Source organism: Camelus dromedarius, chromosome 8 (genome assembly GCF_036321535.1).
Source record: "Camelus dromedarius isolate mCamDro1 chromosome 8, mCamDro1.pat, whole genome shotgun sequence".
Lineage (NCBI taxonomy): Eukaryota > Metazoa > Chordata > Mammalia > Artiodactyla > Camelidae > Camelus > Camelus dromedarius.
This window is the reverse complement of record NC_087443.1, coordinates 4,348,179-4,367,594: the sequence shown is the minus strand read 5'-3', so window position 1 is coordinate 4,367,594 and position 19,416 is coordinate 4,348,179. Positions and strand designations below refer to the sequence as shown.

At 62.0% G+C, this 19,416-nt stretch overlaps 6 non-coding genes across 6 annotated transcripts; all 6 read left to right on the top strand.

Annotated features, from left to right (window-relative positions):
• Positions 1 to 789: 789 nt before the first annotated feature.
• Positions 790 to 908, top strand: LOC135321903 (5S ribosomal RNA). The gene has a single exon (XR_010382078.1). It is a non-coding gene; the product is annotated as a 5S ribosomal RNA (ribosomal RNA).
• Positions 909 to 3,128: 2,220 nt separating this feature from the next.
• On the top strand, positions 3,129 to 3,247 carry LOC135321954 (5S ribosomal RNA). The gene has a single exon (XR_010382129.1). It is a non-coding gene; the product is annotated as a 5S ribosomal RNA (ribosomal RNA).
• A 2,224-nt stretch (positions 3,248 to 5,471) lies between these two features.
• Positions 5,472 to 5,590, top strand: LOC135321943 (5S ribosomal RNA). The gene has a single exon (XR_010382118.1). It is a non-coding gene; the product is annotated as a 5S ribosomal RNA (ribosomal RNA).
• A 2,224-nt stretch (positions 5,591 to 7,814) lies between these two features.
• On the top strand, positions 7,815 to 7,933 carry LOC116156096 (5S ribosomal RNA). The gene has a single exon (XR_004139966.1). It is a non-coding gene; the product is annotated as a 5S ribosomal RNA (ribosomal RNA).
• Positions 7,934 to 10,163: 2,230 nt separating this feature from the next.
• LOC135321922 (5S ribosomal RNA) lies at positions 10,164 to 10,282 on the top strand. Its single transcript, XR_010382097.1, has one exon. It is a non-coding gene; the product is annotated as a 5S ribosomal RNA (ribosomal RNA).
• Positions 10,283 to 12,449: 2,167 nt separating this feature from the next.
• LOC116156115 (5S ribosomal RNA) lies at positions 12,450 to 12,568 on the top strand. The gene has a single exon (XR_004139976.2). It is a non-coding gene; the product is annotated as a 5S ribosomal RNA (ribosomal RNA).
• The last annotated feature ends 6,848 nt before the right edge of the window (positions 12,569 to 19,416 follow it).

Here is a 19,416-nt window from a genome sequence, read left to right as displayed (position 1 = left end):
CTGGGGTGGGGGTGGGGGTGGAGGGGTGTGTGTCTAGCTGTGTGTTTTCAGTGTGTGTCTGTGTGTGTGTGTGTGTGTGTGTGTGTGTGTTTGTGTGTGTCCGCGTGCGTGCGTGTCTGCGTGGGCCGGCGCGCGCTCCTGTCCGTCCGATCGTCCGTCCTTCGGTCCGTCCCGTCTTTCTCAGCTCTCTCTGCAAGGGGCTGTCTTCTTTCGCCTCGGGGGCTGGGCAGGGAGGCCCGCTGACGCCCACCGGCCCGGTGTGGGGTGAAGGGTGGGGCGGGGTGGGGCGTCGGGCCCGGGCTGATGCCTTCCCTCCCGCCGCGACGGAGGTACTGGGTGGGTTTGGGCAAGTTGGTGGAGGCAGGAGGGGCGGCCAAGGTCCGCGCTGGGCTACGCCTAGGCCCGGAGGTGGGTGGGTGGGGCTCAGGGGCCGGCCGGCCGGCGGCCCGGAGGCCCGGAGGCCCGGGTCCGGACGCCTCCGGGGCCACTTGCCCCTGCCAGCGAGCCTGATGCGGGGATCCGAGCTGGGACGGGCCTGGAGAGTCCCGGGGTGGGCGGGAGGCGCTGGGAGGCGGGCGGCAGGCGCGCGGTGCGCTCTGCGCTCTGCGCTGTGTGCGCTGAGTGCAGGCCGCGGTGGCTTGGCTTGGCTTGGCTCGGCTCGGCTCGGCTCGGCTCGGCTCGGCTCGGCCCGGCCCGGCCGGGCTCGGTTCGGCACGGCGCGGGCCGGCCGAGGCGGCGGCAGGGAAGGCGCAGCGCGGGCTCTTGAGGCGCCGCGCGGCGCCTGCCGCTGTCTACGGCCATACCACCCTGAACGCGCCCGATCTCGTCTGATCTCGGAAGCTAAGCAGGGTCGGGCCTGGTTAGTACTTGGATGGGAGACCGCCTGGGAATACCGGGTGCTGTAGGCTTTTTTTTTTTTTTTTTTTTTTTTTTTGGCCTCCTGCCTCCCTCTCCTTTAGCCGCCGCCCCTGTCCCCAAGGCGGCTCCCCGCAGGCCCGAGCACCTCCTGACCCTCCCCCCACCACGCCACGCCCGCGCAGCCCACGGCCTGCCCCGACCCCGCGTCAGGCAGGCAGGCAGGCGGGCAGCCGGCCGGGCAGCCGGCCGGCCTGCCCGCATGCCGGCGGGCGCACAGGCAGCCGCTTCCCTGCCCCTTGGACCTCGCAGCCCCGGCCCCCCACAGCCCCCACAGCCCCCCGGCCCTCCCCTGGGGGGACTGTGAGGCGGGAGGGGCGACGGCCCGACCGCGACTCCGCCGCAGGCCTGGGCTCCCTCGGTCCGTCCTCGTCCTCCTGCCGCCCGCGGCCCGCGAGCCCTCTCGACGTCCAACGGCGCCCAGCCGCCGGCTGCCCGCCCCAAGTCGACGCCAGCGCCCGCCCGCCGAGACCGCCTTCTCTCCACCAGCCTTGGCCTGCTCTCCCCACGGAAGGAAAGGACGTTCCCGTCCTTCGCCCGGCAGGGCCACGCCCACCGGTCGCCCCTCCGTGTCCCTTGGAACCTGGGCCCCGCCAGAGCCACTTCGTGCGTTGGCCCTCCAGTTCCACGACGCCCCCCTCGGCACACGCCCGTCGCCGCTGCTCTCCAGCAACAGCCAGCCAGGCGCACTCAAGCAAGTCCGGGCGCGCCCGGCCCAGAGAGGCCCGGAGTCGGAACCGACGGCCAGAGAGACAGAGAGACGACGGAAAGCAGGACGACGACACGAAAACCCACCCACCGGGACACGCACACTGCCGCCGACACGCTGACCTGCGCACACCCACCGCCGGCGGGACCGTCTGTCTGTGCCGGGCCCCCGGCCCGCGGCTCCCGGGGAAGGAACCCGAGCAGCGCGCAGAACGGGACTCGTGAGACGTCGTCTGGGAGTCCTGGGGCCCCGCGGGGGACTGCCAGCCCCAAGGCACCTACCTGCCTCCTGCCCGGGGTGCCGCCCAAGCACCACCACCCTGCCTAGGGGAAGCTCCGTCTTCAGCAGAGGCTCATCTGCGGCTCGGCAAGGTCTGTGACAAGAGCATCTGTCCCGGGTGTGTCTGTCTGCTTCTGGGTCCAGCGTTGCCCCCTCCGTCTCCCTCTCTCCCTCTCTCTGTCAAACTCTTGTCTCTCTGTCAGTCTGTCTCTGGTCTCTTTCTCTGTCTCTTTCTCTGTCTCTTTCTCTGTCTCTGCCTCTGCCTCTGCCTCTGCCTCTGTCACCCCCTCACCCCCCACCCCCTCCCAGAACGCACCCCCGGCGCCGCCTGTCTCTCCACCACTGTGTCTCCTTCCTCTCTTTCTCCCTCTCACCATAGCCTCTCACGTTTGCTCTCACTCTGGCTCTCCTGGAGCAGCTGGCTCATGCTCCCTCTCTTCCCCTCCGTTTGTCTGGGGTGGGGGTGGGGGTGGAGGGGTGTGTGTCTAGCTGTGTGTTTTCAGTGTGTGTGTGTGTGTGTGTGTGTTTGTGTGTGTCCGCGTGCGTGCGTGTCTGCGTGGGCCGGCGCGCGCTCCTGTCCGTCCGATCGTCCGTCCTTCGGTCCGTCCCGTCTTTCTCAGCTCTCTCTGCAAGGGGCTGTCTTCTTTCGCCTCGGGGGCTGGGCAGGGAGGCCCGCTGACGCCCACCGGCCCGGTGTGGGGTGAAGGGTGGGGCGGGGTGGGGCGTCGGGCCCGGGCTGATGCCTTCCCTCCCGCCGCGACGGAGGTACTGGGTGGGTTTGGGCAAGTTGGTGGAGGCAGGAGGGGCGGCCAAGGTCCGCGCTGGGCTACGCCTAGGCCCGGAGGTGGGTGGGTGGGGCTCAGGGGCCGGCCGGCCGGCGGCCCGGAGGCCCGGAGGCCCGGGTCCGGACGCCTCCGGGGCCACTTGCCCCTGCCAGCGAGCCTGATGCGGGGATCCGAGCTGGGACGGGCCTGGAGAGTCCCGGGGTGGGCGGGAGGCGCTGGGAGGCGGGCGGCAGGCGCGCGGTGCGCTCTGCGCTCTGCGCTGTGTGCGCTGAGTGCAGGCCGCGGTGGCTTGGCTTGGCTTGGCTCGGCTCGGCTCGGCTCGGCTCGGCTCGGCTCGGCCCGGCCCGGCCGGGCTCGGTTCGGCACGGCGCGGGCCGGCCGAGGCGGCGGCAGGGAAGGCGCAGCGCGGGCTCTTGAGGCGCCGCGCGGCGCCTGCCGCTGTCTACGGCCATACCACCCTGAACGCGCCCGATCTCGTCTGATCTCGGAAGCTAAGCAGGGTCGGGCCTGGTTAGTACTTGGATGGGAGACCGCCTGGGAATACCGGGTGCTGTAGGCTTTTTTTTTTTTTTTTTTTTTTTTTTTGGCCTCCTGCCTCCCTCTCCTTTAGCCGCCGCCCCTGTCCCCAAGGCGGCTCCCCGCAGGCCCGAGCACCTCCTGACCCTCCCCCCACCACGCCACGCCCGCGCAGCCCACGGCCTGCCCCGACCCCGCGTCAGGCAGGCAGGCAGGCGGGCAGCCGGCCGGGCAGCCGGCCGGCCTGCCCGCATGCCGGCGGGCGCACAGGCAGCCGCTTCCCTGCCCCTTGGACCTCGCAGCCCCGGCCCCCCACAGCCCCCACAGCCCCCCGGCCCTCCCCTGGGGGGACTGTGAGGCGGGAGGGGCGACGGCCCGACCGCGACTCCGCCGCAGGCCTGGGCTCCCTCGGTCCGTCCTCGTCCTCCTGCCGCCCGCGGCCCGCGAGCCCTCTCGACGTCCAACGGCGCCCAGCCGCCGGCTGCCCGCCCCAAGTCGACGCCAGCGCCCGCCCGCCGAGACCGCCTTCTCTCCACCAGCCTTGGCCTGCTCTCCCCACGGAAGGAAAGGACGTTCCCGTCCTTCGCCCGGCAGGGCCACGCCCACCGGTCGCCCCTCCGTGTCCCTTGGAACCTGGGCCCCGCCAGAGCCACTTCGTGCGTTGGCCCTCCAGTTCCACGACGCCCCCCTCGGCACACGCCCGTCGCCGCTGCTCTCCAGCAACAGCCAGCCAGGCGCACTCAAGCAAGTCCGGGCGCGCCCGGCCCAGAGAGGCCCGGAGTCGGAACCGACGGCCAGAGAGACAGAGAGACGACGGAAAGCAGGACGACGACACGAAAACCCACCCACCGGGACACGCACACTGCCGCCGACACGCTGACCTGCGCACACCCACCGCCGGCGGGACCGTCTGTCTGTGCCGGGCCCCCGGCCCGCGGCTCCCGGGGAAGGAACCCGAGCAGCGCGCAGAACGGGACTCGTGAGACGTCGTCTGGGAGTCCTGGGGCCCCGCGGGGGACTGCCAGCCCCAAGGCACCTACCTGCCTCCTGCCCGGGGTGCCGCCCAAGCACCACCACCCTGCCTAGGGGAAGCTCCGTCTTCAGCAGAGGCTCATCTGCGGCTCGGCAAGGTCTGTGACAAGAGCATCTGTCCCGGGTGTGTCTGTCTGCTTCTGGGTCCAGCGTTGCCCCCTCCGTCTCCCTCTCTCCCTCTCTCTGTCAAACTCTTGTCTCTCTGTCAGTCTGTCTCTGGTCTCTTTCTCTGTCTCTTTCTCTGTCTCTGCCTCTGCCTCTGCCTCTGCCTCTGTCACCCCCTCACCCCCCACCCCCTCCCAGAACGCACCCCCGGCGCCGCCTGTCTCTCCACCACTGTGTCTCCTTCCTCTCTTTCTCCCTCTCACCATAGCCTCTCACGTTTGCTCTCACTCTGGCTCTCCTGGAGCAGCTGGCTCATGCTCCCTCTCTTCCCCTCCGTTTGTCTGGGGTGGGGGTGGGGGTGGAGGGGTGTGTGTCTAGCTGTGTGTTTTCAGTGTGTGTCTGTGTGTGTGTGTGTGTGTGTGTGTGTGTGTTTGTGTGTGTCCGCGTGCGTGCGTGTCTGCGTGGGCCGGCGCGCGCTCCTGTCCGTCCGATCGTCCGTCCTTCGGTCCGTCCCGTCTTTCTCAGCTCTCTCTGCAAGGGGCTGTCTTCTTTCGCCTCGGGGGCTGGGCAGGGAGGCCCGCTGACGCCCACCGGCCCGGTGTGGGGTGAAGGGTGGGGCGGGGTGGGGCGTCGGGCCCGGGCTGATGCCTTCCCTCCCGCCGCGACGGAGGTACTGGGTGGGTTTGGGCAAGTTGGTGGAGGCAGGAGGGGCGGCCAAGGTCCGCGCTGGGCTACGCCTAGGCCCGGAGGTGGGTGGGTGGGGCTCAGGGGCCGGCCGGCCGGCGGCCCGGAGGCCCGGAGGCCCGGGTCCGGACGCCTCCGGGGCCACTTGCCCCTGCCAGCGAGCCTGATGCGGGGATCCGAGCTGGGACGGGCCTGGAGAGTCCCGGGGTGGGCGGGAGGCGCTGGGAGGCGGGCGGCAGGCGCGCGGTGCGCTCTGCGCTCTGCGCTGTGTGCGCTGAGTGCAGGCCGCGGTGGCTTGGCTTGGCTTGGCTCGGCTCGGCTCGGCTCGGCTCGGCTCGGCTCGGCCCGGCCCGGCCGGGCTCGGTTCGGCACGGCGCGGGCCGGCCGAGGCGGCGGCAGGGAAGGCGCAGCGCGGGCTCTTGAGGCGCCGCGCGGCGCCTGCCGCTGTCTACGGCCATACCACCCTGAACGCGCCCGATCTCGTCTGATCTCGGAAGCTAAGCAGGGTCGGGCCTGGTTAGTACTTGGATGGGAGACCGCCTGGGAATACCGGGTGCTGTAGGCTTTTTTTTTTTTTTTTTTTTTTTTTTTGGCCTCCTGCCTCCCTCTCCTTTAGCCGCCGCCCCTGTCCCCAAGGCGGCTCCCCGCAGGCCCGAGCACCTCCTGACCCTCCCCCCACCACGCCACGCCCGCGCAGCCCACGGCCTGCCCCGACCCCGCGTCAGGCAGGCAGGCAGGCGGGCAGCCGGCCGGGCAGCCGGCCGGCCTGCCCGCATGCCGGCGGGCGCACAGGCAGCCGCTTCCCTGCCCCTTGGACCTCGCAGCCCCGGCCCCCCACAGCCCCCACAGCCCCCCGGCCCTCCCCTGGGGGGACTGTGAGGCGGGAGGGGCGACGGCCCGACCGCGACTCCGCCGCAGGCCTGGGCTCCCTCGGTCCGTCCTCGTCCTCCTGCCGCCCGCGGCCCGCGAGCCCTCTCGACGTCCAACGGCGCCCAGCCGCCGGCTGCCCGCCCCAAGTCGACGCCAGCGCCCGCCCGCCGAGACCGCCTTCTCTCCACCAGCCTTGGCCTGCTCTCCCCACGGAAGGAAAGGACGTTCCCGTCCTTCGCCCGGCAGGGCCACGCCCACCGGTCGCCCCTCCGTGTCCCTTGGAACCTGGGCCCCGCCAGAGCCACTTCGTGCGTTGGCCCTCCAGTTCCACGACGCCCCCCTCGGCACACGCCCGTCGCCGCTGCTCTCCAGCAACAGCCAGCCAGGCGCACTCAAGCAAGTCCGGGCGCGCCCGGCCCAGAGAGGCCCGGAGTCGGAACCGACGGCCAGAGAGACAGAGAGACGACGGAAAGCAGGACGACGACACGAAAACCCACCCACCGGGACACGCACACTGCCGCCGACACGCTGACCTGCGCACACCCACCGCCGGCGGGACCGTCTGTCTGTGCCGGGCCCCCGGCCCGCGGCTCCCGGGGAAGGAACCCGAGCAGCGCGCAGAACGGGACTCGTGAGACGTCGTCTGGGAGTCCTGGGGCCCCGCGGGGGACTGCCAGCCCCAAGGCACCTACCTGCCTCCTGCCCGGGGTGCCGCCCAAGCACCACCACCCTGCCTAGGGGAAGCTCCGTCTTCAGCAGAGGCTCATCTGCGGCTCGGCAAGGTCTGTGACAAGAGCATCTGTCCCGGGTGTGTCTGTCTGCTTCTGGGTCCAGCGTTGCCCCCTCCGTCTCCCTCTCTCCCTCTCTCTGTCAAACTCTTGTCTCTCTGTCAGTCTGTCTCTGGTCTCTTTCTCTGTCTCTTTCTCTGTCTCTGCCTCTGCCTCTGCCTCTGCCTCTGTCACCCCCTCACCCCCCACCCCCTCCCAGAACGCACCCCCGGCGCCGCCTGTCTCTCCACCACTGTGTCTCCTTCCTCTCTTTCTCCCTCTCACCATAGCCTCTCACGTTTGCTCTCACTCTGGCTCTCCTGGAGCAGCTGGCTCATGCTCCCTCTCTTCCCCTCCGTTTGTCTGGGGTGGGGGTGGGGGTGGAGGGGTGTGTGTCTAGCTGTGTGTTTTCAGTGTGTGTCTGTGTGTGTGTGTGTGTGTGTGTGTGTGTGTTTGTGTGTGTCCGCGTGCGTGCGTGTCTGCGTGGGCCGGCGCGCGCTCCTGTCCGTCCGATCGTCCGTCCTTCGGTCCGTCCCGTCTTTCTCAGCTCTCTCTGCAAGGGGCTGTCTTCTTTCGCCTCGGGGGCTGGGCAGGGAGGCCCGCTGACGCCCACCGGCCCGGTGTGGGGTGAAGGGTGGGGCGGGGTGGGGCGTCGGGCCCGGGCTGATGCCTTCCCTCCCGCCGCGACGGAGGTACTGGGTGGGTTTGGGCAAGTTGGTGGAGGCAGGAGGGGCGGCCAAGGTCCGCGCTGGGCTACGCCTAGGCCCGGAGGTGGGTGGGTGGGGCTCAGGGGCCGGCCGGCCGGCGGCCCGGAGGCCCGGAGGCCCGGGTCCGGACGCCTCCGGGGCCACTTGCCCCTGCCAGCGAGCCTGATGCGGGGATCCGAGCTGGGACGGGCCTGGAGAGTCCCGGGGTGGGCGGGAGGCGCTGGGAGGCGGGCGGCAGGCGCGCGGTGCGCTCTGCGCTCTGCGCTGTGTGCGCTGAGTGCAGGCCGCGGTGGCTTGGCTTGGCTTGGCTCGGCTCGGCTCGGCTCGGCTCGGCTCGGCTCGGCCCGGCCCGGCCGGGCTCGGTTCGGCACGGCGCGGGCCGGCCGAGGCGGCGGCAGGGAAGGCGCAGCGCGGGCTCTTGAGGCGCCGCGCGGCGCCTGCCGCTGTCTACGGCCATACCACCCTGAACGCGCCCGATCTCGTCTGATCTCGGAAGCTAAGCAGGGTCGGGCCTGGTTAGTACTTGGATGGGAGACCGCCTGGGAATACCGGGTGCTGTAGGCTTTTTTTTTTTTTTTTTTTTTTTTTTGGCCTCCTGCCTCCCTCTCCTTTAGCCGCCGCCCCTGTCCCCAAGGCGGCTCCCCGCAGGCCCGAGCACCTCCTGACCCTCCCCCCACCACGCCACGCCCGCGCAGCCCACGGCCTGCCCCGACCCCGCGTCAGGCAGGCAGGCAGGCGGGCAGCCGGCCGGGCAGCCGGCCGGCCTGCCCGCATGCCGGCGGGCGCACAGGCAGCCGCTTCCCTGCCCCTTGGACCTCGCAGCCCCGGCCCCCCACAGCCCCCACAGCCCCCCGGCCCTCCCCTGGGGGGACTGTGAGGCGGGAGGGGCGACGGCCCGACCGCGACTCCGCCGCAGGCCTGGGCTCCCTCGGTCCGTCCTCGTCCTCCTGCCGCCCGCGGCCCGCGAGCCCTCTCGACGTCCAACGGCGCCCAGCCGCCGGCTGCCCGCCCCAAGTCGACGCCAGCGCCCGCCCGCCGAGACCGCCTTCTCTCCACCAGCCTTGGCCTGCTCTCCCCACGGAAGGAAAGGACGTTCCCGTCCTTCGCCCGGCAGGGCCACGCCCACCGGTCGCCCCTCCGTGTCCCTTGGAACCTGGGCCCCGCCAGAGCCACTTCGTGCGTTGGCCCTCCAGTTCCACGACGCCCCCCTCGGCACACGCCCGTCGCCGCTGCTCTCCAGCAACAGCCAGCCAGGCGCACTCAAGCAAGTCCGGGCGCGCCCGGCCCAGAGAGGCCCGGAGTCGGAACCGACGGCCAGAGAGACAGAGAGACGACGGAAAGCAGGACGACGACACGAAAACCCACCCACCGGGACACGCACACTGCCGCCGACACGCTGACCTGCGCACACCCACCGCCGGCGGGACCGTCTGTCTGTGCCGGGCCCCCGGCCCGCGGCTCCCGGGGAAGGAACCCGAGCAGCGCGCAGAACGGGACTCGTGAGACGTCGTCTGGGAGTCCTGGGGCCCCGCGGGGGACTGCCAGCCCCAAGGCACCTACCTGCCTCCTGCCCGGGGTGCCGCCCAAGCACCACCACCCTGCCTAGGGGAAGCTCCGTCTTCAGCAGAGGCTCATCTGCGGCTCGGCAAGGTCTGTGACAAGAGCATCTGTCCCGGGTGTGTCTGTCTGCTTCTGGGTCCAGCGTTGCCCCCTCCGTCTCCCTCTCTCCCTCTCTCTGTCAAACTCTTGTCTCTCTGTCAGTCTGTCTCTGGTCTCTTTCTCTGTCTCTTTCTCTGTCTCTGCCTCTGCCTCTGCCTCTGCCTCTGTCACCCCCTCACCCCCCACCCCCTCCCAGAACGCACCCCCGGCGCCGCCTGTCTCTCCACCACTGTGTCTCCTTCCTCTCTTTCTCCCTCTCACCATAGCCTCTCACGTTTGCTCTCACTCTGGCTCTCCTGGAGCAGCTGGCTCATGCTCCCTCTCTTCCCCTCCGTTTGTCTGGGGTGGGGGTGGGGGTGGAGGGGTGTGTGTCTAGCTGTGTGTTTTCAGTGTGTGTCTGTGTGTGTGTGTCTGTGTGTGTGTGTGTGTGTGTGTGTGTGTTTGTGTGTGTCCGCGTGCGTGCGTGTCTGCGTGGGCCGGCGCGCGCTCCTGTCCGTCCGATCGTCCGTCCTTCGGTCCGTCCCGTCTTTCTCAGCTCTCTCTGCAAGGGGCTGTCTTCTTTCGCCTCGGGGGCTGGGCAGGGAGGCCCGCTGACGCCCACCGGCCCGGTGTGGGGTGAAGGGTGGGGCGGGGTGGGGCGTCGGGCCCGGGCTGATGCCTTCCCTCCCGCCGCGACGGAGGTACTGGGTGGGTTTGGGCAAGTTGGTGGAGGCAGGAGGGGCGGCCAAGGTCCGCGCTGGGCTACGCCTAGGCCCGGAGGTGGGTGGGTGGGGCTCAGGGGCCGGCCGGCCGGCGGCCCGGAGGCCCGGAGGCCCGGGTCCGGACGCCTCCGGGGCCACTTGCCCCTGCCAGCGAGCCTGATGCGGGGATCCGAGCTGGGACGGGCCTGGAGAGTCCCGGGGTGGGCGGGAGGCGCTGGGAGGCGGGCGGCAGGCGCGCGGTGCGCTCTGCGCTCTGCGCTGTGTGCGCTGAGTGCAGGCCGCGGTGGCTTGGCTTGGCTTGGCTCGGCTCGGCTCGGCTCGGCTCGGCTCGGCCCGGCCCGGCCGGGCTCGGTTCGGCACGGCGCGGGCCGGCCGAGGCGGCGGCAGGGAAGGCGCAGCGCGGGCTCTTGAGGCGCCGCGCGGCGCCTGCCGCTGTCTACGGCCATACCACCCTGAACGCGCCCGATCTCGTCTGATCTCGGAAGCTAAGCAGGGTCGGGCCTGGTTAGTACTTGGATGGGAGACCGCCTGGGAATACCGGGTGCTGTAGGCTTTTTTTTTTTTTTTTTTTTTTTTTGGCCTCCTGCCTCCCTCTCCTTTAGCCGCCGCCCCTGTCCCCAAGGCGGCTCCCCGCAGGCCCGAGCACCTCCTGACCCTCCCCCCACCACGCCACGCCCGCGCAGCCCACGGCCTGCCCCGACCCCGCGTCAGGCAGGCGGGCAGGCGGGCAGCCGCTTCCCTGCCCCTTGGACCTCGCAGCCCCGGCCCCCCACAGCCCCCACAGCCCCCCGGCCCTCCCCTGGGGGGACTGTGAGGCGGGAGGGGCGACGGCCCGACCGCGACTCCGCCGCAGGCCTGGGCTCCCTCGGTCCGTCCTCGTCCTCCTGCCGCCCGCGGCCCGCGAGCCCTCTCGACGTCCAACGGCGCCCAGCCGCCGGCTGCCCGCCCCAAGTCGACGCCAGCGCCCGCCCGCCGAGACCGCCTTCTCTCCACCAGCCTTGGCCTGCTCTCCCCACGGAAGGAAAGGACGTTCCCGTCCTTCGCCCGGCAGGGCCACGCCCACCGGTCGCCCCTCCGTGTCCCTTGGAACCTGGGCCCCGCCAGAGCCACTTCGTGCGTTGGCCCTCCAGTTCCACGACGCCCCCCTCGGCACACGCCCGTCGCCGCTGCTCTCCAGCAACAGCCAGCCAGGCGCACTCAAGCAAGTCCGGGCGCGCCCGGCCCAGAGAGGCCCGGAGTCGGAACCGACGGCCAGAGAGACAGAGAGACGACGGAAAGCAGGACGACGACACGAAAACCCACCCACCGGGACACGCACACTGCCGCCGACACGCTGACCTGCGCACACCCACCGCCGGCGGGACCGTCTGTCTGTGCCGGGCCCCCGGCCCGCGGCTCCCGGGGAAGGAACCCGAGCAGCGCGCAGAACGGGACTCGTGAGACGTCGTCTGGGAGTCCTGGGGCCCCGCGGGGGACTGCCAGCCCCAAGGCACCTACCTGCCTCCTGCCCGGGGTGCCGCCCAAGCACCACCACCCTGCCTAGGGGAAGCTCCGTCTTCAGCAGAGGCTCATCTGCGGCTCGGCAAGGTCTGTGACAAGAGCATCTGTCCCGGGTGTGTCTGTCTGCTTCTGGGTCCAGCGTTGCCCCCTCCGTCTCCCTCTCTCCCTCTCTCTGTCAAACTCTTGTCTCTCTGTCAGTCTGTCTCTGGTCTCTTTCTCTGTCTCTTTCTCTGTCTCTTTCTCTGTCTCTGCCTCTGCCTCTGCCTCTGCCTCTGTCACCCCCTCACCCCCCACCCCCTCCCAGAACGCACCCCCGGCGCCGCCTGTCTCTCCACCACTGTGTCTCCTTCCTCTCTTTCTCCCTCTCACCATAGCCTCTCACGTTTGCTCTCACTCTGGCTCTCCTGGAGCAGCTGGCTCATGCTCCCTCTCTTCCCCTCCGTTTGTCTGGGGTGGGGGTGGGGGTGGAGGGGTGTGTGTCTAGCTGTGTGTTTTCAGTGTGTGTGTGTGTGTGTGTGTGTTTGTGTGTGTCCGCGTGCGTGCGTGTCTGCGTGGGCCGGCGCGCGCTCCTGTCCGTCCGATCGTCCGTCCTTCGGTCCGTCCCGTCTTTCTCAGCTCTCTCTGCAAGGGGCTGTCTTCTTTCGCCTCGGGGGCTGGGCAGGGAGGCCCGCTGACGCCCACCGGCCCGGTGTGGGGTGAAGGGTGGGGCGGGGTGGGGCGTCGGGCCCGGGCTGATGCCTTCCCTCCCGCCGCGACGGAGGTACTGGGTGGGTTTGGGCAAGTTGGTGGAGGCAGGAGGGGCGGCCAAGGTCCGCGCTGGGCTACGCCTAGGCCCGGAGGTGGGTGGGTGGGGCTCAGGGGCCGGCCGGCCGGCGGCCCGGAGGCCCGGAGGCCCGGGTCCGGACGCCTCCGGGGCCACTTGCCCCTGCCAGCGAGCCTGATGCGGGGATCCGAGCTGGGACGGGCCTGGAGAGTCCCGGGGTGGGCGGGAGGCGCTGGGAGGCGGGCGGCAGGCGCGCGGTGCGCTCTGCGCTCTGCGCTGTGTGCGCTGAGTGCAGGCCGCGGTGGCTTGGCTTGGCTTGGCTCGGCTCGGCTCGGCTCGGCTCGGCTCGGCTCGGCCCGGCCCGGCCGGGCTCGGTTCGGCACGGCGCGGGCCGGCCGAGGCGGCGGCAGGGAAGGCGCAGCGCGGGCTCTTGAGGCGCCGCGCGGCGCCTGCCGCTGTCTACGGCCATACCACCCTGAACGCGCCCGATCTCGTCTGATCTCGGAAGCTAAGCAGGGTCGGGCCTGGTTAGTACTTGGATGGGAGACCGCCTGGGAATACCGGGTGCTGTAGGCTTTTTTTTTTTTTTTTTTTTTTTTTTTGGCCTCCTGCCTCCCTCTCCTTTAGCCGCCGCCCCTGTCCCCAAGGCGGCTCCCCGCAGGCCCGAGCACCTCCTGACCCTCCCCCCACCACGCCACGCCCGCGCAGCCCACGGCCTGCCCCGACCCCGCGTCAGGCAGGCAGGCAGGCGGGCAGCCGGCCGGGCAGCCGGCCGGCCTGCCCGCATGCCGGCGGGCGCACAGGCAGCCGCTTCCCTGCCCCTTGGACCTCGCAGCCCCGGCCCCCCACAGCCCCCACAGCCCCCCGGCCCTCCCCTGGGGGGACTGTGAGGCGGGAGGGGCGACGGCCCGACCGCGACTCCGCCGCAGGCCTGGGCTCCCTCGGTCCGTCCTCGTCCTCGTCCTCCTGCCGCCCGCGGCCCGCGAGCCCTCTCGACGTCCAACGGCGCCCAGCCGCCGGCTGCCCGCCCCAAGTCGACGCCAGCGCCCGCCCGCCGAGACCGCCTTCTCTCCACCAGCCTTGGCCTGCTCTCCCCACGGAAGGAAAGGACGTTCCCGTCCTTCGCCCGGCAGGGCCACGCCCACCGGTCGCCCCTCCGTGTCCCTTGGAACCTGGGCCCCGCCAGAGCCACTTCGTGCGTTGGCCCTCCAGTTCCACGACGCCCCCCTCGGCACACGCCCGTCGCCGCTGCTCTCCAGCAACAGCCAGCCAGGCGCACTCAAGCAAGTCCGGGCGCGCCCGGCCCAGAGAGGCCCGGAGTCGGAACCGACGGCCAGACAGACAGAGAGACGACGGAAAGCAGGACGACGACACGAAAACCCACCCACCGGGACACGCACACTGCCGCCGACACGCTGACCTGCGCACACCCACCGCCGGCGGGACCGTCTGTCTGTGCCGGGCCCCCGGCCCGCGGCTCCCGGGGAAGGAACCCGAGCAGCGCGCAGAACGGGACTCGTGATTCGTCGTGTATACCCCAATAAACAAATGGAGACTGAGAGACACAGTTTCAGGAAAATTAGAAAAGTACAGCTTTACTGCTGTTAGAGGCAGCCGGAAGCCACTGCAGGCGAGTTACTCTGATGTGGTGAATCCACCTCGGAGTTGGTGTCCTCAGGTTTTATAGAAAAACCAGAGAGAACAGAAAGCCGACAACAATATGGCATTTTCCAAGGTGCTGACTTCTTAATCCTGAAGAATCCACCTAGCCTCACGGAGAAACTCTGGAGTGTCTGTTCTTTCTTTGGAGTTTGTAGCCTGTGATCATCTTCCCGGAGCACAGCTTCTGGGTTAAAGGCTAAGCTTTTTTGGGTAAAGAATTTACAGGGAGTGTAGAGCATCATGGGCAGGCTGGGTGCTCTTTAGCACAAAAGCAACTGAGCAAGTGAACCTGAGATGGAGGTTTGTGGGAGAAAAGGGGAAAAGAAGTTGCAAGAATTTTAAGTTAGAACAATCAGCAAAAAGCTTTAGCATCAGGGAGGCCAGTCTCTTAGTTTCCTAATTTTTCAAATCGCCACTTTTATTTCATTTTAAAAATTTTTATGGAAATAGGCTGTCGGTGTCGCGGTATCATGTACACATACACACTGTATGCGGAGAGAGCTGATGGCTACTCTGTTTATTGATTTTTGTAAAAGGGTTTATATAGGACATGCATGATGCCTCACATACCATCTAAGTTATAACAATGTTAATCTTAAGCTATTTAGGTTCCCAGGCTACAGGTTCCCAGGCTCCTGCAGTAAACACATGATGTTACATGATCAAGGACAGACTGTTTTAAAGTTTGTCACAAAACGTCACTAAGTAGGCCATCTCTTATCCAGCCAGCTCTGCCTGTCTTAGGTTGTCCTCCTCTGAGGATCTTACCCTTCGTTGGCTATCCAGCCGTCCATACTGGATACATTAAATAGGCCACCTCTTATCCAGCCAGCTGCGTGACATTTCTCACAGCTTGTTTATCAGTTCAGCCCATGGCTTATTCTCTAGAGCCTTCAGGCGGGGGCCTACATAGGCATCATTCTCCTTCAGCTGTTTTTTGTTAAATTGGGACATTGTCTGGGGTACTTTTTGATGGAAGGAACAAACATGATCATGTCAGTTATTGAGGTGCTTAAAAAGAGTTCTAGTGGTTCTTCTGCAGAGGTAGGGTGTGTAATAAATTAGAAGCCTGATTTTATATATATATATATATATATATATATATATATATATATATATATATATATATATATATATATTTTAATCCTATTATCAGAATGGAAAGCAGGAATTGAAAGGTTTTTAGAAAGACAGAGCAGAGGTCTTGGGGGCTCAAGACAACAGGCCTGAAAACCAGTTGGAGACTTCAGCATTCACTTTTGATGTACAAGCTTTTGCATCTCCTAGGTTTTGAATTTGAGATCTCATTCAATAATGAGGTTACATTTTTAGATCTAGCAGGTAGTGTGAATCATGGCACAAGTTGTGCTTTGTGCGGCAAGTAACACATATAAGGCCATTCAGTTTTGTGATACCACTTTTTGCATTAAAGAGACTTCAGAGTTGTGATTACCCAGTTACCCCCAGTATGGGAATAGTGGTCTTGTTTACATTACAACTTAGAGCAGAGTAGGTAGCTCTAGTGTCTACTAAGAAATCCACCAATTGAGACCCACTGTTAGTTGTACTCAGGGCTTCTGAGGAACTATAGTTACTGGGGTTTTTAAGACTGTCAGGAACTTTGGGCCCCCTTTATTTATTGCCATCATTTATTTTACCTTTCCAGGTCATCATGATCTCTTGAGGTTTGTTTTTGGGTGTTTCTGTCCTTATTATGTGTTTTTATAAAGGCCTGAACATAGAGAATTTTTTCTCACTTATAATTTTTTTTTTCACAAAACAGTTTTAGCCTCCTTCCCAATCACATATTAACAAGTCATACTACAATAAAGTATCTTTTCGGGGGGGCACTTTGGGGAGGCCTATAGCCAGGGAGCCAGTTGTGTAATTTTAACTTCTGATGTGGTATTTACAAATATACATAATAGTACATAATAAGAGCTATTGACCATTACATGTAAGTTTTCCTTTTTTTTTGTTGTTGATATCTGATCTAAATCAGTTTTATTGTCTAGAAACTTAATAATTACAAGAGGAGACCTTGAAACCATAAAGTTGTAGCTATAAGTTGCCAGCAGACATTGCTTTGAGGGTGGCTGGTGGTGTCCCAAGTCTGATACAGTTTAGAAAACTCAAGTTCTTAGCAATATGGAATCTTGTCTGAAATCACGCCTACAATGGTTACCTAGTTTTACTTTGGATGTCTGACTTTCAAATGTATTTTTATCTTTAAAAACCAAAGCACATGTCACCATTAATGATTTTAGTGCTTTTTTAGATACGAAGAGATGTAAGAATTTGGGCTCATAAAACCGTCTCCTGAAAATACTTCACTGTCTGAAGGCCTGTTCTGGCAGTGCTTCTCAGGGCACAGAACACTTTGTTCCTGATCTCCACCCTGAACGCCTTTCAGGGTGTGCTGAAGGTCAGCGACTGCAGTGACTTGGGACTTAATCCTTGTGAAGGCAGATGGCAAGTGCCAGTGTTATTGGCAGCGCCCCCTCAGGGTCATAAATTTGACCATGGTTTGGGGGGCATTTTATGACCATTTTGTCCCACAGTGCTAGGAATGCTCACTCCTAGGTCAGGCAAGGATTTTGTCGCTAGGCCACTCAGTGTGCTCCCACTGGGCCAGGCTTTGTTAACAGTAGCAAGAAGTCTCTGGACCACCTGTCTTACTAGTTTGTTAAGGTCCAGGAAAATATTCCCTTTTGTAGTTTCTTTCCATATTTAGAGTTACACTATTATAATCATAAATCTTCTATAGAACTATATATATCTGGGTCACTGCTTCAAGTTGCCTAGTCATCATTTTATCAGAGGCTTAGTCATATATTTATTAAAGTAAGAAACAACAATTCTGTAAAATGCGCAACATGTACTAATACAACTAGTAGTATGCTAAGGTCATAAGAATTCAAGTCAAGAACTTTTATTAGGTAATTTGAGCTATCTATAATAAACTTTCCCTGAACAAAATAAAACTCAGTTTAGTCCAAATGAAATAATTAAAAACTTGGAACAACTGGTCCAAGTATGAGTTTTTCTGTACTAACATAATCCAAAACACCAAATCCAGAGAGACCTTAATTTACACGTGTGAATTAAATTCTTCTAGGCTAAGTAAGAAGAGGGGAGGGGAAAGAACAGAAACAGCCCTCACCAGGCCCCGTGGGGGCTGAAGGTCAGGTCATCTGTGGACAGCCCCGGCCTGGTCCAGCTTTCTAACGGCTGCTCTGTTTCTCAGCACCCAGCAGCCTCCTTGTAACGGCTCTGCCACTTGGGGAGTGGAAGCTACTGATACGGAGACTCCAGCCTCTGCTTGGTCAGGGCTTGTTCTGACTCATTACCTCTGCCACTCCTCTCTGCCTACTTGACACTTCTGCCCAGACTAGCGAGTGCTGACAGCCCTGCTGGTACCAAATTCAAATCCCCATGGAGAAAAGATCTGACTGCTTCAAGTAGCTACTCTCCTTCCTGCTGGGCAGAGGACTGGCATCCATCCACCTCCACAGATGGAGGCCCCTGTAAATGAGTGCCCTTGGGACCAGCACCTCCTCCTCTGGCCAGGATGGTGAGAAGGCACGGCTGCTTTCTCAGAGAGCCTGCGGGATGGGATACACTCAGCTTACACCACTGGGAGCTCCTCTCTGAGCCAGCAGAGGCTTTTGCTGAAACCTGGGAAGTTAGGTGGATCATTCCAAAGGGGGTGCCTTTCAAAGCCCACTCTGATCTAGGTCTCTGAAGAGACATAATCTACCTAATTTTGAGAACACTTGCTTGTTTAGCTTCTTTTTATCTACCCTGAATTTTGGATTCAGCCTAGAAAAGCTGGATTGACAGACACAAGGAACATATAACATAAACAACATATTGCTACTGTATTTTATCAATGATTCATGGTTAAATTTAAGGCTGTCTGACATCATTGGAACACTGAAAAAGTGTGCCCACATCACTTTATTTATCTTCATTTGTGTTCCTTAATCTAAATAAATGAGTTGCCACTTTAAAATCAAACATATAACACTGCAAGGGAAAGTGGTGTGAAGTTTAGCAGAAGTTGCTGTTACCTAGGAGCCGCTGGTATTATTTTGCTTTAGAAGGCTGATGCAAGGCAATATGGAAAGTGGTATTTATTCAGTTGATATATGAGACCCACTATGTGCCAGGAACTGTTTTCAGCCCTGCGAATATAGCAATGAGCACAACAGTCAGTCTCTGCTCTCAGGGGACCTAAATAGTATACGCTCAACTTGTTTTCCCACTTTTTTTAGAACACTGAAGAGCAGGGTAAGGTGTGGAATGAAGGCCAAAATGAATGAATGATGGTTCTGCACCACAGTTGGCTAACTAAAGTATAAATGAAAGATCTTAAGCAAATAGATTAGCAATATGAACACTGAAAATGGTAATTTAAGTCTAATTTTAAGAAAGCTGTGAGTCAGAAAAATATCATAATGATATTATAAATAACAGCCTTGTTGCCTTTATCATTTCTTCCTTTTCCTCTCCCACCCCTTTCATTTCCTCTGACTAAAGGGGGAAAAAAATCTCTCAACAACTAGCAGTAAATTTTTTTTTAATTGAAGTAGTCAGTTACAATGTGTCAATTTCTGGTGCACAGCACAATGTCCCAGAGCAGTAGACTTTTTAAAAATTGAAGTATGTAGACTTCTTAATGACTGGATTGGTTTTATGCTTTCCTAACCACTGACACGTGATGAAATCTCTGCTCTGCAGCCCTGAGTAAACACCAGTTTCCGTCACAGAGGACTCCGTACCACCTCTGCGTGACTCAGCCCCAGGCCAGCATAAAAGACCCTGCCCTAGTTCCAGCTCTGATTTACTTTTTCTGCAGCAGTTTCATCACTGCTCAAAAAACAGCTCTTTTCAAAGTTCCATTAAGCCCACCAAGACACAGGCCCATGGGGTGCTCCTTCTGCTATAACTCTCAGTACCAGGGAGGGCAGGCTGCCAGCAGTAGAATCTCCACAGATTTCTGAAGAGCTGGTCAAATATAACTTGACATCTATGCTCATCCCCTAGAACTGCCAACGGCCTTGATTCCTAGGGAGACCCTGTTATGCAGCGCACTGACCGCCAGATCATGGCTAACAGATGATGACCACATCATTCCCCAAACCGAAAGCATACAGAAACCAAAGGTCAAATCTTAGCCTGAACAATTTCCACCCCTATTTAATAACTTTTTAAAAAGGACAGATTTATACCTTTGAGCTATTGCCCAACTCTGTTCCTGTATCTGACAGTTTGTATACTCTCCCTCCTCAACCACTCTCTCCCCAACCTCAGCCCCCGGAAACATTTCTCTACCACTCCCACCCTAACCGCTCCCAATTTAATGTAGTGTAATCCCAAACAGCCAATGCAACCATGCTGTGATATTGGGCCACAGGGCAGTTTCACTGGGGAAATGAGCCAGCAGTCAGATTCACTTAGAAGCTGCTCTTCAACTGCCTGATGGATAGTTCAACCTTGGGCAGGGACTGACTCACAGATAGAGTGACCTGCCTGCTCCAGTAAAATGGTTGTCAGAGTCAGTCTCAGGATAACATACTTAGTATGAAATGAAAGGAAAATATTTATCATGCTAGCAAATTTGTAAGACTGGACTTGAATTTCCTAAAGGCATATTCACTTTTCTTGTTGTAATCCATCCCTGTATTTAAAAATAATAATGTCAATTATTATTAAAATCTGGCATGTGATTCTACAGCTTAATACACAAAAGTAGAAAA